Source organism: Pinus tabuliformis, chromosome 9 (genome assembly GCF_031772625.1).
Source record: "Pinus tabuliformis cultivar Carrire ecotype Pingquan chromosome 9, CPIR1, whole genome shotgun sequence".
Classification (NCBI taxonomy): domain Eukaryota; kingdom Viridiplantae; phylum Streptophyta; class Pinopsida; order Pinales; family Pinaceae; genus Pinus; species Pinus tabuliformis.
The window spans coordinates 1,910,758,405-1,910,780,035 of NC_142307.1; the positions used below are offsets into that span (position 1 = coordinate 1,910,758,405).

General features: G+C 34.0%; 1 pseudogene; it reads right to left on the bottom strand.

The window, feature by feature from the left end:
* Positions 1-968: 968 nt before the first annotated feature.
* On the bottom strand, positions 969-21,054 carry LOC149156573 (omega-3 fatty acid desaturase, chloroplastic-like; annotated as a pseudogene).
* Between the last annotated feature and the right edge of the window lie 577 nt (positions 21,055-21,631).

Genomic DNA, 21,631 nt, shown 5'->3' on the forward strand with positions numbered 1-21,631 from the left:
ATTAAATTCTAAAATGAAGAAACAGAGTATGTAGGAGAACTGTAAACAGAATCCTAGCATTTTCAAAGGAAAAATAAACAAATATTTTTGGCTTGTTGTTGTATACTCCTCACCCACACTTCCCACAAGAGGGGTGTTACTCTTCCCTGCAACCACAAGTTTTGAAATCTAAATTATGTTTAAAAAAGGAAAAAAGTGGCACTAATATAACCTTGGAAAAATGAAAGACATAAAAGAGACTAGAGCCTCTTGGTTGGGCCCTAACCCAACGGTCTCAGCCCTCCAAGAGTAACTCAGATGTAGACCAACAATAAAAATTTCATTAACATAAAATGAAGTTTAAATACATCATATCAAAATAGAAATGGCAGTCTCAAGTACTTGGATCTCAATAGCTCTTCCTAGCTCCAAAAGTTCGAATCCTTAAGAGCCCTTAGGTCTATTTATTTATATAGAAGATGAATGAGGGGAAACTCCCTTCAAAAGAGGGGTGATTCCCTCCAAAACCTGAAAAATAGTGGATCTAGTTCCCTTAGATCCTCTCAATCACTTGATTACATCAGTTGTTAGATGACCTCGAGCTATAGATTAGTGATTCTAGGGATCACTTCGAGTAAAAAAAAATAAATGCAGGGGACAAGCCACCTACACTTCCTCCAACTTCCTGTAGCATGTTTCTACACCATAAATGTACTAAAAAAATATCTTTTCTCTGCACACAAACCACATTAGGCCATGAAGTATGACAAGCACCCTTCAGTGTTTAGACTAAGAACAATATAGCCAAAAATGTAAATTAACGTGAGGAAAGAAAGAATTTATGGGCTGTAGGATAGAAATATGGGCTTTAAAATATACATATTGATGTGATCCATCAATATGAAAGAATATTTGAAAAAATACCATAGTTATATAATAATGATGCTTGTATATTTAAAATTATAATAACAAAATTATGAAAAAACTAGTTATGCAATATGTACATTGCCTCTGTATCATGGAAGTTTCTCTTCATAACCATGGTGATGATGGTATGTCACAATATATAACCATATTACAAAATATGTCAATCCATGAGACATTCCAAAATAAAATATTAAGATAGAGGCAAGAGGTTTTGAATAATCAAAAGTCTCGAGAGTGTGCACTAATAGAACTAGCCAACTCCAACAGGACATGACAGAAAAGAAGCAAGGCAAACCCAAAAGGTACTGCTAAAAATACCAAGAAAATGGAAGTGATACATTTATAGGAAAACAATAGTGGAAACTCAAGAACATGATTACCTAGTAGGGAATAACATACAACTTAATTATCTGTGAGGACCTATAAATATTGTAAGTCACGTTAGTAAATACACCCTTGAACTCCAACATCTTGTTGATGTAATGACCTCCTTCTTCTGACTTGGAAAAAAATAGATCACTTCCTAGATGAAAGTGAACATTTCTTTGCAGGAGTTCTACTCCACTGAAAACATTTCCATTACATGTACCAAACCAAAACGAGGTAATATATATGAAGATACTTCAATACCTTCAATGGTAAAAGTGCAAGAACAAATTAAAAGAGAACACATACTTACCATGTAGAAATGATATGAAAATAGGGGCCAAAGATTATTAAACCCTAATTTCTTGGTTATTTCATCGAAACTATCTAATATCATATTAGACATCTAAAAGTAGACAAGAAAATTAAGTAATTAGACATGGTTTGTTTCCTTACTAAAACAATTTTTAATCAAAATAGTCGTGAATATCTAATTCTTTTTCAAAGGATTTCTCAAGAGTAATTTATTGATTTTTGTTCGTTAAATAATTTTCCTGGCATGATGTGTTTTGACGTGGACTTGTGAATACTATAGTGGTCTATTTTGATTGAAATTAGTAACAGTTAGAAACTAAACTAAAATTGATGGCCAAAACAAACGACTTGTGTTATTCAATGAAATACAAAGTCGATGAATCATGTCAAATGCTCACAAGATACCATTATTTATCATTTTGTACATATTCGTGATTTGGGCAATGAGTTCTATGACTCATTCATGGCTTGATTTGCCTTAAATGACACACCAATTAGTTTTTTGTAAGTATATGTAAAAAAGCATTACCAACCTTTAATGTTAAGCTGGATCATTCAAGTAGAAGCAACCATTAAATTTACAAAAATGCTTGTCTCAGAACCCTTAATGTTGGGCCACTAATTTGTCATTATAATTATCACTTTTTAATGTCTATTTCATTAATTTATACCATTCTTTATCATGTCATTTATCATAATCTATCATATAATTCCATTTTATAGTTATTTATGTTTGCGTGAGTAAATAATACTTGTTCTCCTTTATTTTTAATAAATTGATTATTATTATGCATGATTTTGCCAATGATAGTTTATTATGAATTTGTTATAACATCAATCACTATTTTAGCCCCAAAGACCTTTTCCAGCTTGCAAATATGATTCCCAGCTCATAATCAAATATTCCAACTAAGAAATTTGTTGGAATAAGAAGTGAGGGTTTTTCATTGGATGTTTCGGACAAATGAAGAAGAATATTGAAAATAAGAGGCATGGGTTTTGTGCAGAACGGAACAAATTAGTTTTTTGATGAGAAGTTTTCCACAATTCTATTTGGATTGAGAGCAATGCAAGGTTCTTCAAATGTTTTTTTCTCAAATTTTTTGTTGCGACCTTTTTCTAGTTTCTTCCAATTGCAAAACCAAATTCAACTTGTTCCCACAGAATGTTGATGGAAAGATCTTTTAGATATGATCTTGCTGATAAATTTGTTTTGTACAATCCAAATTTGTAATGGAAATAATTTTGTAATCAAATTTGTTGTAACTTCCCTTTTATCTCTACGTATTTATATGAAAACAAAGATCAAAGAGGAAGGGGATAATTGGGGGATAATTAGGAGATAGGAGATGGACAATTATTAGATAGGATGTAGGAGATGAGATATAGGAGATGAAAAGTTGTTGAATTAGAGGAAAAGCTAGGAACTTCAATTTTATGTAATTATTTCTCTCATCTATTTGAATCAATGAAGCTTCCATTGAGTTTGACATATGTTACCTGTAATCTGATCTGAGTTATTTTTCAAGGTGGAACTAAGTCTTGGGAAGCTGAGCTCACTACCTTTGACAATGGGCTGCCTTGAACATGTAAATTAGTGTAGTTATGTGTTTGTTTATTTGAATTTCAATTTACATTCCTTAAAGTAGATTTCGTTTGTTTTAACTAAATTGTTGTTTGCTGCATTTTCCCGATTTGTTATTTCAACCAATTTCTCGATTTCATTTAATTTACTACTCTAGATTAGCATTTAAATTATGTTGGGTGCAATAGATTAAATTTCCGATTCAGCAATCTATGGTTTAATTTAGCAATGATTCAAGTTGTGTGATGACCATAATTATTTTTCCTGTCATTTACTTTCTTCTTTTTAAATTTAGTTTTATTATTCAAGTCCTACATTTTATTTCTTGTTGAATGAGCTTGATAATATACAACACAATCATATAGAACTAGCGTTAGTTGTTGGTAATTGTTATGCATATATTTTACTGATTGCCTTGAAATAAAAATATTCTCCTTGGGTTGATAATTAATGTCCAGGTAATTAGTTTTTTACTAAGCAATTAATTTTCCCCAACATTTTGGCATCATTGCCGAGTGATCCCAAAAATATTTTCCTTGTGATGCATTAAGAATTACATATTAAGCTTGCATTTATCCATGGAATTACAAGTGCATAAAAAAAAGAGGAGGAGAAGAATATCAAGTCATGAATAGAAGACACCAGATTGATATCGGAGTTCATCCAGGAGGGACTACATCTCTGGGCCCTGCTCGAGTTAGTGGGGAGGCCCTATTATCATTAGATGGAAAAATAATGAAAATACATCAAAACTCAAAATGACGACCTGATACCTCCAAAATTGTAGAAAGCCCAAAAATTGCATATATATGATGGAGAAATGGATAGCACCATTGAATTCGTGGCCTTAAGAAATGTTGAAACCATATAAAACTTTTCAAAAACTGACAAAGTGAAAATCTGACTCCCTGGAGAAATTTCTCGGATCATGGTTCCAGGTCCCTCTCTGCATTGCTGAAGGTTCCACCTATATAGAAATTCGTACCCACCCCTTGGCTTCCTCCTAGCACACTATGAAAAAAGGAATATATATATTTCTTAGTGGGCAGATTACCCAATGCAGGCTGTTTGGTGCATTGGCTAATTTAAAATTTTTGTTGAGGAGGGGTTGGGTGCTCAAACCCTGCAACTCCCATTTTTAACACATGTCCATTTTATTGTTTAACTACGGGGCGATAGGTCCACTATTTTGTTGGCCTGCACCCCTTTTTCCACCGACATTTTCTGCATTTTAAGGGAGGTGGCGAGGGTGGCGGAGTTGACAGATTGGGGCCCCACCATTAACGCTTCGTTGCTAAGCAGGCTCAGAGGGTGGCGAGGTCATGGCCACCCACCCCTTGTTTTGGTTACAGTGTTTAAGTGAGGGCCAGCGGGGGTCATGGCCCGTCGACCCACAATTAATTATATTTTTATTATTGGATATGGGGGGCGGCGGGGTTGGTGGCCCGCCACCCCAAAATTATTTTTTTTGTTTTATTTAAACAACAATTAGCCATTTTTAAAAATTCAAAAAATGATCGAACGAGACAAATTAAATAGGCCATAAATTCGCCTAGAATCTGGCTGAAGTTGGCCGGAATCTGGTGGCCAGATTTTGTCCAAATTGCTGCATCCTTAAGCTTGCCCAGTCACCCAAGTCAACCCTAAAGTTTGACTACTCCTAACTTTCACATACAGACTCGGTTTGAAAAACTTTTCCAACCACCGCGATCATGATGACGAGATCTTCAACATGAACCTAGTTTGAGCACAATCCAAACACTTTGATTTTTGACCCTTGCTAAGTCCTCTTGGACTTCTGCATGTGTTTGGAGCCACCTAGATCAATCCTCCCCACTGAGGAGCTTTTGGACTCCAAAAGCATTTACACTTAGCACACTATTTGTGTCATCTCCAATCCACACTTTCGATCATCTACATGCGAAACTAGTACATTCTTTGCAATGATGCACACCACAGATGACTTAACAACCCTTCCTTGCCAAGAGTTTATCGCACACACTCCTTAGTAATCAATACCTCAACTACTAATAAAGAAAGGAAAAAATATCATGGTTGCATTTCGAAGTGATAGGAAACCAACATAATAAAGTAGACCAACATGAGTTGGGTGGATTCATTTGTTGAACATGTTCACCTTTTGGCTCCTTTAGCAATGTTTCTAGAGCACGGAGCATCGAACATGGGGTTTGTTGGTGTCCCTCTTTGTTGCAATGACTACAATGATTTTTTTTCCTCCAAACTTTTGGGGCTGCCTTGGGGTGCTTTCCCCTAGTGTTCCTTTGGTAAGTGTTTATGAGGTCCTCACTATTGATGGAATGTGAGGAGGGAATTTCATCGTCTGTAATTCACTAGTTACTAGCTGTATTAGAGCTTTCCCCTATTTCCTTTCTGGCATATCTTAGTCCTGAACGACGTGGCAATTCCTCAACTTCGATGGCATTTATGATGCCTTGGCCTTTGATGCTGAGACCCCTTCCCTGATAGCCCATCTTCTTCAATAGCTTGGATCCAATCCCTTTAGTATGTTTTTCAAAAGAAGTGAATTCGTCATCATGAAAATCCTATGAAATCGGGGAATCACTTTTTACCTCTGGATCATGATGTTGTAGCTTTTCCAAGGCCTCATCCTTGGCTTGTAACTAGCATAGTAGTCTTTTTTTTATTCCCTTGCCTATTGTAGAAGCCTCCTTAGCTCAACATTCTCCACTTGGATGTGGTGTTTCATCTCCTCAAGTTCTTGGAGTCCTGCTGCGGGGAGTGCCCTTTTTGTTATGTTTGTTGAAATCCTTGATTCATGGCTGGAATCAGACCCCAAATCTATGGGTTCTCCTACCACGATCCCAAGGGCTGCAAACTTCGTTTCATCACTGGAATCAGACCCCAAGTCAATGGGCCTACCTCATGCAAATCCTACAGCTACTACCTTCTCATCTTCCTCTGACTTGGAATATTGGTTTTGTTGAATAGTGATGATGACCTTCTTCTTCCCCTTTCCGTCATTTGTTTCAGGTCTCAACTCAGGGTGCAACTTCCAACAATTTTCTTTGTCATGCCCCTCTTTCTCACAATGTGTACAAGAGGGCTTTGCTCCCCTTCTCTTGGCTGCTGAGGTTCTCTTTGGGCGGTCATCTAGTTCATGTGTTCCCCTGTTTTTTAGAAGAATGGACTTTACACTAGCCAAGTCAATGGTAGTAGGTTCAAACAATAATAATGAATGTCTAATGTAACTATGTAATGATCCAATATACTTAGTTACTACTTCAAGTGAGTCAAGTGCAATGCCCAAATTAAGTGCTTGTTTTCTAAACTCCTCGGTAAAGCTTTGAACATCCTGACCTCTACCTTGCCTTAAGTATTGCTAATCCATTAAGGCTTTTTGCTTATAACCCAAGGGATAAAATTGTTCCTTTAATGCAGAAATGAAACTAGGCCATGAGGAAAGAAGATTACCCACACTCTTACTGCTTCACAATTTTCTCTCCCACCAGATGAGAGCAGTGCCTCTCAGTCGAAGAGAGGTCAACTCAATCTTTGCCTCATCCTCTTCGATCTTCTGAATAGTCTAGTAGATATCAATCTACCTAATCTAGTTATTAATCTTTTCTACATTACTTTCACGCTTTTACATGGGAAGATCAAATTTGACATCTAATTTAAAGAAAGGTTTCTTAGATGCACCCCCTGAATTTCTATGATGACGGTGAAGAGAGGAAGAAGAGATTTCACTTATGGAAGGAAAAGGAGGGGGTTCTTCTCCACCATTTCCATGCACTGACCCTTGTTCTTCTAACTTTCTCCCTTCCACTTTCTCTAACCTTGAAAGCAACCGACCAACATTTTCTGCCATTGCATAGAAGGTTTTGCAGAAATTGAGCTCCTATTCATAATAAGCCTCTTCATCTTCCATCTTTCTCCTTCAATGTGCATGCCCCACTTCAGGATCGAAAGACCATAGTTTCCCTTCACCTCTTGAGAGCATGTTTCTTGTTAGCATACAAACATGCAATTCACATCTAGAAAGACCAGCTCTGATATCACGTGATCCCAAAAATCGTTTCCTTGTGATTCATTAAGAATTACATATTAAGCTTGCATTTATCCATGGAATTACAAGTGCATAAAAAAAAAAGAGGAAGAGAAGAATAACAAGTCACACATAGAAGACATTAGATTAATATCGAAGTTCGTCTAGGAGGGACTACATCTCCAGGCCCTGCTCGAATTAGTGGGGGTGCCCTTCTTTCATTAGATGACAAAATAATGAAAATACATCAAAAGTAAAAATGACGACCTTATACCTCCAAAATTGAAGAAAGCCCAAAAATTGCAGATCTCTGATGGAGAAATAGACAACACTAGAGTTCATGGCATCGAGAAATTCTAAAACCATATAAAACTTGTCGAAAATTAACAAAGTGAAAATTTGACCCCTTGGAGAAATTGCTCAGATCATGGTTCTAGCCCCCTCTCTGCACCTCTTAGGGTTCCACCTACATAGAAAGTCGTGCCTACCCCTTGGCTTCCTCCTGGCGCACTATGCGAAAAGGCATATACATTTCTGAGTGGGCAGATTACCCAATGTGGGCCATTGGGTGCATTGGCTAACTTAAAAATTTCGTTGAGGAGGGGTTGGGTGGTCAAACCCCGCCCCTCCCATGTTTAACACATGTTTGTTTTAATGTTTAACTATGAGGTGGTGGGTCCACTATTTTGGTGGCTTCCACCCCTTTTTTCTGTTGACAGTTGCTGCGTATTATGGGAGATGGCGACGGCAGCAGGATTGACAGATCGCGCCCCCACCATTAATTCTTTGTCGCTGAGCATGCTCCCGAGGTGGCGGGGTCATCACCTCCCACCCCTTGTTTTGGTTACGGGATTTAAGGGAGGGCTAGTTGGGGTCATTTCCTGTCAGCCGACAATTAATTATTTTTTTATTATTGGATATGCGGGGGTGGCAAGGTTAGTGGCCCGCCACCCCAGATTTATATTTTTTTTGTTTTATTTAAACAACAATTAGCCACTTTTGAAAATTCTAAAAATGACTGAAGGAGACAAATTAAACAAGCCACAAACTCACCTGGAATTTGGCCCAGGTCGGCAAGAATATGGTGGCCGGATTTTGTCCAAATTGTTGCCTCCTTAAGCCTGCCTAGTCACCCCAGTCAACCCCAAACTTTAACTGCTCCTAACTTTCACATACAGACTCAGGTTCATGAACCATTCACACCACCGCGATCCCGATGAAAATATCTTCAACATGAACCTAGTTCAAGCACAATCCAAACACCTTTAATTTTTACCCTTCCTAAGTCCTCTTGGACTTCTGCATGTGTTTGGAGCCACTTGGATCACCGGGGAGGCTGTCAAATAGCACTACGACATTATTATATGGTTGCAGATGTACACCTGAATTCAGGAGAGCTGGATATTGAAGACGGAAGGTAAGAACCTATGTACGCATCCTAGGGAACTAATGATGGTTCTACCCTTAGTAGTCAGGCTTAGGTCATATAGCATGCACTGATAGAAGTAGAAATTTTAGAGGTAGAATTTTGAAAAGAAAAATTTTCATGATTCCACTCAAGTGATGATGTAAGCACCACCCATTCCACTAATCAATTGACAAGAACATTTGAATATAAGAATAACATCTTATATTATCATGAGAAATGGCTCACATTGCTACTTTTGAATTCCCTAGCAAAGATCTAGGACTGACACAAATGCACATAATTCCCCCATCTACTCTACCAAATTTTCATGGTTTGGCAAACGAAGACCCAGATACATTCTTATTTGACTTTGAAGTACTCTATAGAGGACATGATTATTGTGTTAATGCATAAAGGTTGAAAACTTTTCCTCTTACTTTAAAAGGAGCAGCTTTATGATGGTTTATGAGCCTTGGTGGGAATTTCATTCAAACATGGGAGGACATGAAGAATGTATCCTTGAAAATGTATCAAGACTATTGCAAGTTCAGTGAAGATATTTTTAGTATGATACAAGGGGAAGATGAAAGTTTGGAGGACTATGTAGAGAGATTTCAATACAACCTTCAAAAACCAAAGCATAAGTATTTGGAAAAAGAAATCTTAAAAACAATTCTTAAAGGAATCAAAGATGAATTTTTAGAACTATTCAATCTAATGGTAAAAGTTGATGTTTTTCAGTTATGCATAAGGTATTGAAGAGGAATCTCCAAGGCTGGTAAGAATTCTAGAGAAGTTTATTCTTTCTTTTCGAAATCTAATACAAGAAAAGGAGATGTAGGAGTTGAAATGAATGATTTATTTGAACATTTTACAATTGATTTTATTATCTCTCTAAATTCACAATTGGATGTTTTGCAGGTTCAGAAAAATCAAGAAATTGAGGAAGTATCTTTCCCTCATTTCCAAAAGGAGCAACCCATAGATAGTTGTTCTTTCTTATCTAAGATGAAAGCATTATACAAAATAGATGGAGAAGCTGCTACAACTTCACAACCATGGAAATCGTGGCCTACATGTATGGTTCAAAACACTTCTTCTCCATTTTCTTATTTGCATAATCCATTATGGAATACACCTATGTTAGGGCCACCATACCAATATTAGTATAACCCCCACCAATATTGTCCACAAATTTGGCATGGTTTATCTTATGATTACATGGCCACTTTCCCTCATCTTGTAGCACAAACACATCATCCATATTCTTTACCAGCTCTTCCACAACGTCTTTCTTGTCTATCAAAACTATCCATAGAACCCAATCAAATACATCATCAAAATCCTCCATGCCCTACATAATTTCCTGCTCAACTCATTCCACACCCTCACCATAATAAACCAGTACAACATGCTTACAGTGTTGAACTACAAAACTTACCAACCCTTCCCACGAATTCTATCTCACATGCACCATTGCATAAAAATTATATTGAGATTGAAAATATTTCAAATATTAAAAATTGTAGAAGTTATGGAAGAAAATGAGGTTTCTTCTAGTCTACATCAGCAAGCCATTTTAAAAACTCAAGAACTTCATGATGTGATGGCTATGGGAAATAAAAGAATTAAAGGATATATTGAAGATTGGTTTCAATACATCATTTGTTTGCAGCATCACTCCATACTTCAACAATTTTTGACACCATCTTTTCAAGGGAAGTTGGCTTCTCATACCCTACTATTTATTAACATGCATTTTTCAAATTTGGGTATGTACATATTTGACGTCTTATTTCGAAAATGGCTCCACTGGTACTACTCTTATACATAAGAATATTCATTTTTCAAATAAGAGTATGTTAGTGTAGAAAGTAAAATAAATAAGGACATAAGTAAATATATATATATATATATATATATATATATATATATATATATATATATATATATATATATATATATATATATATATATAATTTTATTTTTTTAATGTAAAAATAGTTGTTTTTGTTGCAATACGTTGTGGAAATCAACATCTGTGGTAGATGTTTTAATTTTTTTATGTATGTAGATGCATTATATTGAAAATAATAGTTGTACAAACACTCATATTCCTTTTTATCACCAATTTGGAAAAATTGCTTGAATATCATACTCTTTTGGCTTTCAAGCTTGATGAAAGTTCTAAAAACACAATCAAGATAGTCATGGTTTGGGGGACCAAAAGGGAATATTTTTAAAACCTGTTTTTATCATAAGTAACCCTTGATGTCTAATTTGGATTTAAAATGAAAAAGTTATGACCGAAACATTGATAGGGTGTCTAGTAGGCAGCGCAGGAACAAAGTTGGGACAGTTGGTTTTTGGAGGCCTAAATGACTATATTTTTAAAACCTGTTTCTATGGTATATTGGCTTATGAATATATTTTACAATCAAATTTGAATCACTCAGTTTCAATATCGTATGAGAAATTTATGACCAACATACTGACTTTCTATCGTAAATCTGCACTTTTAAAATTCTGTTTTTCCAACCGTTCACTTGTGTATTTAACTCATCAAATATTCTTTTATTGAAAACTTTTTTCTATTGGAGATATATACATGAATATACTTTCATTTCCAATTTGAATTAACTCAATCTGTCATCAAACGAAAAATTTATGCTTAAAATATAAATTCTTGGTCTATGTTGGGAAATTGAAAATGATTCTGTTATGGAGGTCGTTCTAAGTAAATTTGACATATCATCTCATGAAATTTTGAAAAACTATTTCTATTGGAGATATCCCTCTGAATTGACTTTCATTTGGATTTGGAATCACTCAAATTTGACAAAAAGCAAAGAAGTTATGATTAAAACACTGTAGGTTAGCATGATTGTCTGGTGCTCTCCCGCAGGTAATAAATTAATTTTACTTTGTCATTTTTTCTGTGGATTTGTTTTACAGAGTAACTACTTGCTATTTTTTTTGCATATTCCCTAGATTAGGGGAGCCCGATCACCTCTCTTTCTCCATGATTTAATGTTTTATTGCAGGTAGACACTCGTTTTTTGCAGGTCCTTGGAGAATGAAGAGGTCAACTTATGTATGAGCGATTCTTGAAAGAAATGTTAATGAAACAACATAATTTCATCCAATAAATTACCAAACAGATTCATAATAGAGGAAATCGAGAATTAATTTCCATTTGAAGATTCATGTCACTGCTGCCAAAGCATTTTTCCAAGAGATCATTTTTTTCCATTGACAGATTGTTGTTCCTGGAGATAGATTGATGTTCCCACAGGAAACAACATCATAACTGTTGTAACTTACTTAATTAATTAATTTATTGTTTTTGAATAAAGTGTTGTTTCTTTTCTGATTTCTCTTATGTTTTTGTGTTCCCTCTTATTTCTTTTTTGTGTGTTTATAATTGTTGTTCAATCAATTGAATAGTTGTAGTTTAGTGAATTCAACAACCTTTGTTCGATAGAATGAACAAATCTGATTTGTTTTTGGGTGTGTTTAATATTTTCTCTTCAATCAATTGAAAAGTTGTTGTTCAACCAATTGAACAACTCCAATTTTTTCTTTTTTGTATTTTGTTGTTCAATCGATTAAACGATTGCTGTTCAATCCATTGAACAACATTAATTTCTATTTTTTTCTTATTTTGTTGTTCAATCAATTGAACGATTGCTATTCAATCCATTGAACAACACTGATTTACTTTTTCATATTTTGATGTTCAATCGATTGAACGATTGCTGTCTAATCCATTGAAAAACACCGATTTCGTTTTTCATATTTTACTGTTCAATCGATTTTGTTGTTCAATCAATTGAACAACACAATTTTTTTTTTGCATGTTTTGTTGTTCAATCAATTGAACGATTGATGTTCAATCAATTGAATGGCACCAATTTATTTTTGTGTGTTTTGTTGTTCAATCAATTGAACAACACAGATTATTTTTATGTGTTTTGTTATTCAAACGATTGAATGATTGTTGTTCAATCAATTGAACATAACAGATTTATTTTTCATGTTTTACTATTCAATCGATTGAACGATTGATGTTTAATCAATTGAACAACACCAATTTTTTGTATGTTTTGTTGTTCAATCGATTGAAAGATTGATGTTCAAACCATTAAACGACACCAATTTCTTCTTGTTTGTTTTATTGTTCAATCGATTGTATGATTGTTGTTGAATCAATTGAAAAACACCGATTTCTTTTCCGTATTTTGTTGTTCAATCGATTGAATGATTGTTGTTCAATTAATTAAACAACACTGATTTTTTTTTATTTTTTGTTGTTCAATCAATTGAACAACTCCAATTCCTTTTTGTATGTTTGTTGTTCAATCAATTGAATTGTTGTTGTTCAATTAATTGAACAATTGTTGTTCAATCGATTCAACAACTGTTGTTTGGTACAACGAACAACTGTGATTTCTTCTTCTTAAGACCAGTAATTGTGGTTCTATCCTCGATCATTTTTAATCAAATTGCTATTCTTCTCTCCCATGTTTTCTTAGCAAGACCATCTATTTGGATTTGGAATTTGTACCCGAGATAAGGGAAAAATAGTAATATTAATACCATTATGACTTGTAAAACCTTTTATGGTTATCCTTATTTTGAAACTGACCTGGTTCATCTATGTAATGACTGGCTGAATATCTTCTTTTTGGACATATCATAAAATGACTTATTATCTTAATACCATGCTGGTTTATCTTTCACACTTTCAATTGATAATTCCTTTTGGTATAATGATATAGGAATAAAAGCATAACTTTCATTGGAATTTTTTTTACTTCTTACGCCATCCCTAACTCTTAAGGATTAAATGAGCTTCCCTACCTTTACAATAAAAATATGGAAACATGGAAATATGAATATACAATTCAAATCTTCTTAAAGACGATAGGGGTCTCATTATGAGTCAGCCTACTATGATCATAAGGGTGTAACAAGTGACATTCCATTATGGCCACCACAACAGGGTAATGACCTTCTATATAGTCAAAATTGTCAGAAGGAGAGGAGGTCTCATCACAAACCGGCCTTATCACTTTGTTATATCCTGGTGAATGGCACTATGATTATCTAGTTACCATGCCAGCATAGTGGTCTCTTTATAGCAATTAGAAAAGAAAACCATCTAAATACTAAATGGAGGACTCTGGCTCATTTTTGGGTTAAAAAGAAACCCTGTCAAGGCTATGAACACCTGCTGGCAGTGGTGGCTCTGCTTGTGGTATTGAAGTGCTATGTTACATTGAAAAATATTCTTTATCCTATTATTTACTATTGATTCATTTCTAAAGGCGAATTTACCATTTGAACAACGTTTATAACTCTACTAATCGATATGCCTGGTAATCTATACTTTTATATTCATTATATGAATATTTTCCAATCAATTGATACCAGCTGTCATTATCATCTATTGTAGGTCATGTTTTCATCACATTTTTCCACATAATGAAATATCTCTTCGCATAATGATCAATCCTCTATTTTATTCCTTTTATGGTCATTTCCCATTTTCGCGACCTATATCGCTCTGACTATTTTTTTCCGTATTTATGCTGCTTTGATTGATTGTCCTGCTGCATTTATGAATCCCCAATGTCCTTTCCCTTTTTCCCATGCTTTATGGTCGTGGACGCCCTTTTCTAATTGGAGGGGGGAAGATATACATTATGGGATAGCATGCACAATAATTACCGAACTCTGCTATAACTTTTTGATTTGACAAAATATGATTATTGCATTTATACAAAATTTTTTATGATTGAAAATCTTTGCATGTGGCTTATCTGTTGTTGTTCAAAACTAAAACTGCGAATTCAAGAAAATTGCATGTAGAGTAGTGAATTGTTTACATGAGAACAACAATTATGGGGGCAACTCTATTCACAAAAGACCCACACTATTTCCATGAACAAAAGAGGCTCAAGCAACTCGCAAACATGAACAATTGTTCAAACAAGATGTGTTTGCATGGCTTCCACTTTTTGCATCACTTTTAGTATTATCTCAGCCTGCATCAACTTCAACAAATGCCAGTCCATACATGTCATTCCACATTTTTTTTTTGGAGGTAAAAGTTGACGTAAACTAGCATAAGTTTTTGATTTATTAAAAATTTAGGAGAATTTCATGAAAATACATTGAGCATTATTTATCATCATTCATCCCACATCTTTACTACTTCCCATTTTTTAGAGATATAGAAGCTTTCAGTCTAGGGGAGCGTTACTTTCATTCATTTATTTATTATAACCATTCCATCATCCATCGATCTTCTTATTCATTCTCAAAACCTCCATTATTCCATGTTGTTTTACACCAAGTGTCGATTTCAACAGATTGTAGCAACCACCTCAATTTGTTTTCTTGCATTATATGAGGGCATGCTAATTCTCCAGTTTGGGGGAAGAATTGCTACACATGATGGATGTTTTCTACTTTCTTTCTCATATAAGGCATACAGTGCAAAAATTGAATTGCGTATATATTTAAAACTATGTACTAAATTCTTGTGATTTTTTGACAACAAAGAGGTATCATTAAAATACACAAACCCAAAAAATTTCAAGTTAAATTAGTTTGTAAAATTTAAAAAATCATGCACTGTCACCTACAGCCATTTTTCTTATATCTCATGATTCGTGCATCAAAACGATCTTATTTTTGGATTAGAGAAGCATTAATATGGTAGAATTTTTCTTGCAAAATTTCAACAAAATCTGGTTTGTAGCTTTTGAGAAAATGGTTAATGAAGTTTGCAATTATTTATATCATATTTTGCTGCAACTTCATATGCATATAGTTGAAAGTCAATGTCAAAATTGTTATGCCTTAATCAACATTGCTAAAATTAAATATTCATTATTTGAGGAAGAACTCATTTGTTCCATCAATTTCATGAGTTGGGATGAACATTTTTGTATTATAGCTTGGTTAATACAAAGGCTTTGGGTTGCATGAGGATCAGTTTGGGGGTATGTTGGGCCACTAATTTGTGATTGTTATTATCAATTTTTAACATCTATTTCATCAATTTACACCACTTTTTGTCATGCCATTTATCATAATCTATCATATAATTCCATTTTATAGTTACTTATGCTCTTGTGAGTAAATAATACATGTTCTCCTTTATTTTTAATAAATTGATTATTATTATGCATGATTTTGCTAATGATGGTTTATTAATGAATTTGTTATAACATCACTCACTATTTTAGCCTCCAATATCCTTTCTAGATTGCAGATATGATTTCCAACTCATAATCAAATATTCCAACTTAGAAATTCATTGGAATAAGAAGTGATAGTTTTGCATTGGACATTTCGGACAAATGAAGGAGAATCTTGAAAATCCGAGACATGGGTTTTGTGCATAACAGACCATGTTAGCTTTGCATTAAGCAGTTTTTTGAAATTCAGTTTGGATTGAGAGAAACACAAGGTTCTTCGAAGGTGATTTTCTCAGATATATTGTTGCTGCAGTTTTCCAAATTCTTCCAATTGCCAAACGAAATTAGACTTGTTCCTATTGAATGTTGATGGAAATATGTTTTAGATATGATCTTGCTGATCAATTTGTTTTGTACAATCCAAATTTTGTAATGGAAATCAGTTTGTAATCAACTTTGTTGTAACCTCCGTTTTCTCTCTGGATATTTAAATGAAAACAAAGATCAAAGAGGAAGGGGATAATTGGGGGATAATTAGGAGATAGGAGATTAACACTTATTAGAAAGGATGTAGGAGATGAGATATAGGATGAGAGATGGGAGATGAACAATTGTTGAATTGGAGGCAAAGCTAAGAACTTCAATTTTATGTAATTATTTCTCTCATATGTTTTAATCAAAGACGATATCCATTGAGTTCTACATCTGTTACCTGTAATCTGATCTGAGTTATTTCTCAAGGCAAAACTGAGCCTTGGGTAGTTGGGACCACTACCTTGGACAAGGTGCTACCTTGAACATGTAAATTAATGTAGTTATGTGTTTGTTTATTTGAATTTCAATTGTCATTCCTTAAAGTAGATTTCCTTTCTTTTAACTAATTTGTTGTTTTCAACATTTTCCACATTTGTTATTTCATCTAATTTCTAGATTTCATTTAATTTACTGCTTTAGGTTAGCATTTGAATTATGTTGGGTGCAACAGATTAAATTTACAATTCAACATTAGCGATGATTCAAGTTGTGTGATTAGCATAATTGCTTTTCCTATCATTTAATTTCTTCTTTCTAAATTTAGTTTCATTATTCAATTCTTACATTTTATTTCTTGTTGAATGAGCTTGATAGTATAGAACACAATCATATAGAACCAGTGTTAGCTATTGGTAATTGTTATGCATATATTTTACTGATTGCCTTGAAATAAAAAGACGCTCCTGAGGTTGATAATTAACATCGAGGCAATTAGTTGTTTTTATTAAGCAATTAATTTTCCCCAACACTTAAGACAATTAAAAAATATGTATGATGTTGGCCTTATAGGCTAAATCATTCCATTAAATTATCCAATGATTTACTTAAAGATAGTTCAATGATGAATTGTATGCTCAAGTACTGCAACCAAAACAAGAATTATAAGCCTAGATTGATCTCGTCTCCATGGAGAGAAACACAAACAATGGAAGATAGGGAAGGGAGATTCAAGTTGCTAAGTAAAATATATAAAAAAAGAAGCAAAAAACCCCAATAAACTCAAATAGGCTTGTAGTGGGAAAGCAAGCAATGAAATCATATGATATAACTTCAAAACAATGAGAGCATCATTGAAGACCTTGGATGGAATTGATAAAGATTCTTGAAAGCATTCAATTAGTGTTGAGTACCACTCCTCACTACTTCTTGTACCCAAGCTATATAACTAGTTCCATATAGACAATATAACTCTACCATCAAAGGACTACCGACACTGTCTTTAAGGAACTCTTGACTGGGAAAGTAAGAAAATAAATTTGATACCATATTCTACCTCCGGATTTTGTTTTACCAACCACTATAGCTGCTAATGTTTACAATTACTCTAGAAACTAATGGAATATAAATTGCACAAATAAAAACAAGCAACACTTTGCTCAATGGCCATGTTACTCAACACTCCAATGGAAAGGAACATGCACACTTCACCCTCGAACACTACCATTGGATAGAAATGATTTTCTTATTGTGGTCTTTACCTAACATTTATATACTATAAAATCGTAACTAGCAATAAAGTGGTACTTTGTTCTTAGTTATTACATACAGGAGAAATGATTCAATTCTCTAAAGATTTTTTTTTATTCCATATCTTTCTCATGTTAATAGATCATAAAACAAATTGCTCTAGAATTCACAAAAGAGAAAAAAGCTTAATTGTAAGTCCACATTAGCTCAACATTAACATAATTTCCAACCACCAATGTGCAGTGAAGCATAATGTGTTAATGTAAATCATGTCAAGGAAGTTGCATAACATCAGTGAACACAAATAGGATTGAATCTAGACACTCTAGCATGGAAAAAAACAAGGACACTCAAATAAGGACAAGATTGTGAAACATTTTTCAATCAAGCTTCTAATTCTATCAATAATTTGACTACAAAATTTTCAAACATGCTCTTGAGATGTGTTATTCTTAGCCATAACTACATTGATAAAACTTACTGCTAAGTTAGCTAAAGGAGTCATAAACATACAAGTAGTGCCATATCCTTCACACTTTAAAGGTGAGTGATTGGAACTATTTGAAACCATTAAAGAAGGATGTTGAATGGTCAAAAGATGAGCAAACATTACACATCCAACATAATATTGTGATTGAACTTGATTCAGGAACCTGGGACAAAATCCCTAGTGTTTGTTGGATCTATCGATTCTTTTTCTTCCTTGGAGACCACAAATTATTCATTTTAGTTCCCTTATGGGCCATTCTCAAATGAATAAAGTGATTCATCTATAAATATTGTAAACACACAATTTCTATTTACATTCGAAAATACTCTTAACAAAAATACAAATTAACAAATTCCCATCATCTCCAAGAATGACACATCTTTAATAGTGCATGAAAAGAGGAAAATGCAACATAAAGCTTGCAAGAATCCACTAGGTATTGTTGAGGTTTGCATGTAACTTTACATTGGTAACGTATGTTTGTTTATGTTCAAAGACATAAATAAAAGGAAAATAACTTAGAATACTAAATATTTTTCTACTTTACGATCCATGATGAGGTACGATGATGGAAGAATGAGTGAAATTCCCAATAACACTATTGAGTTTGTGGTTGCTAGAAAAGCTTCCATAACCACTATACACAAACAATTTCCAAGAGTTTATCCTACTTTTAAACTTCCAAATGTTTAATTAAAGAGAGAGAACATTTATCATGCATGAGGATATCTTTAATCCATAATCCAAGCAAGGAATACCCCACTTGTATAGTTTTCTTCCACTTCAATATTATACTTAAACCACAAGCAGAAATATTAATTCTTTAAATTTAGGCAATATTTGACTAGCCCCCCAAATGAGTGTAACAAAAAACATTACATTGCAGAGACATGAAGAATGGAGCCTCTAATTTGTGGGGTCATATTGATACACAATTTTGATTTTTTTTTTATGCTTCAAGACTGGAGCTCAAAGGTAAATCTATATTTATGACACATTGATGCCCACATTGTGTCCTACTTGATCCAAATTAATTGATTCAATCATTTAAATATATTTTGTTATGGTTTCACTCATTTTAGGTCACAATGTGATTTAAGGCTCCCTTTAAATAACCCTCCACAAAAGGATCAAACAAAGTTTCTCAACGAAATGTGATGCTATTTTTCTTGTCTGTTGGATGGGATTTTGTAGAAATCATTAATTATTTCCATCCACAAGTTGCAAAGCTCAAATTAACCTAACTATGATGTTAAGCTATTTTCTAGCTTGGATAAGATGTTAAATCATTAATAGGCAACTATAAGAGAACAATCTTCAAACATGAAGTGCCACTTCCTAATAGGAGGGGCCTTTGAAAGATGGAGTTATTCAGCCCACAGATGAAAACTCACAACTAAAGACCTCGAGGCCAACTACCTATTGATATGGGTCCTTAACCAAAATGCACCAAAATGCTATTCTTAGATATTAGAAACTACCCCTCCAGCAATATAAATTCAACCCATAAAACTTCATGAGGAGTTAATAAGACATTTTACCTAATCAACCTTCACCTAAAGCATGGGTAGGTTTAGATGACACGGAAGAGAGCGTAGGGGTACTGTCATCAGTTTTTTGCCTCCTTAATACCTACCATACTTCAAGGACCTCTAAAAATATATACAATCCTAGTGTCCAGAAAACATAATCCTTAACTAATTTGGCATTTGCAGGTCTACCCTGACGATTGAAATGGTGATTTTGAGGATTCATGGTTTATCAATTTCTAGAAGGATATGGGAATAGTTGAGTGCCCCTTATCCAACATATCTTAGAAGTACCCAATCCATGAAGAAAATGCCTTTCAAAACCTTATTGGAGTGAACACCCCATCCAACTGAGTGTCCTAGGGTGATGGGATCTATAAATGTGACACAAATCATTTCAAGAATATGATGAGACATAAACTAGGAAAAGTACTTCTTGAATCTAGTCTGTACATAAATGTCTAAAAATAAATTATTTAACTACTTGTTAAATTGAAACCATCAATCAATGAACAACTAAAATGGTGTTTATTTAACTACTACTTTCATCTAATCGTCAACCCATTAACAACTAGAACAACCATTATTTAATTACATATTAATTCTAAACAATCAATCCATTAATAGCTCAAACAACCATTATTGGTAGAAAATACAAGAAGAAGTAGAGAAGAGACATAAGGAGCATGAAAAATCACCAGTAACGTCCCATCATAAGAAGTTCCCAAAACAAGGTCCCGTGAGAAAGCTAATAAATGGGCCAAAACACCCAATTGTTAAAATAAGTAGCTGCAACAACAAGCCCAAACACAATAACTACATCCCTCACAACATAACTCATACACTTCCAAGGATCCTTTTCCCAACAATGCTTTTGAATGATCTCTTGATTTTCTACCAAGGTGAATGGAGGAGGCACACTTGGATCAAAGCCTACTTCGCCATTCTCATTATTTGAAACTAAATTGGGCCTGAGAGGCACTGGAACACCAATCTCCCCTCCTAACCTTACTTGTCTAAACAAAGGACTATAAAGGAAAGCACCAACACCATTACTCTTAGGAAAATACCTCCCCAGACACAGTGAGGGCAAGGATCTTAAACCCACAATAGCAGGAACAACTACTTCAGGAACCATGAGCTTTTGTTTAGAGTAAATTTTTATAGAAGGCATCAATTTCAAAACATAGTAATTATATAATGTTGAAAACACCATTATTGCAATTAATAGTCAATTATTTCTTTCCTATGGATCAATTGGGTTCTCTTATTTTTTAGATAAAAAATGGTAAGAAAATCGAAATCCAAGAAAAACATCTAGGCAATAAATTTAGCTCAAACTAGATCTTTTTAATTCATGTGAGAGATACCAGATGCAAAGAAACAATCAGATTCAACATAAATTAAAAGTGGGGCACACATTAACATAAATGGAAAGACCTAAATTAGATGAGGTGGTGTACAATTTGAATGAGGTGATTCAAAGTTTCCGATTCAAATCATTTCAGTCATACATTACATGCTTTCCTCTTGGAATTTCCCCTCTCTAGCTTCGACCTGCACTTTTGCATATGTTTTCTTGACCAACTTCTATATTTGTACAATAGAGTCCTAACATCTTCAATCTTTTACAATAATATGGTCCCAAAATGCCTTTGATTGGCGAAAAATAACCACATATTAAACTGTAGAATCTGCTTTAAGCCCTATTTGAATTTCTTGAGCGAGAAAAGGTAACATAACTGCAAAATAATTTTTAATTTAAAAAAATTATAATATATTAAATAATTGAT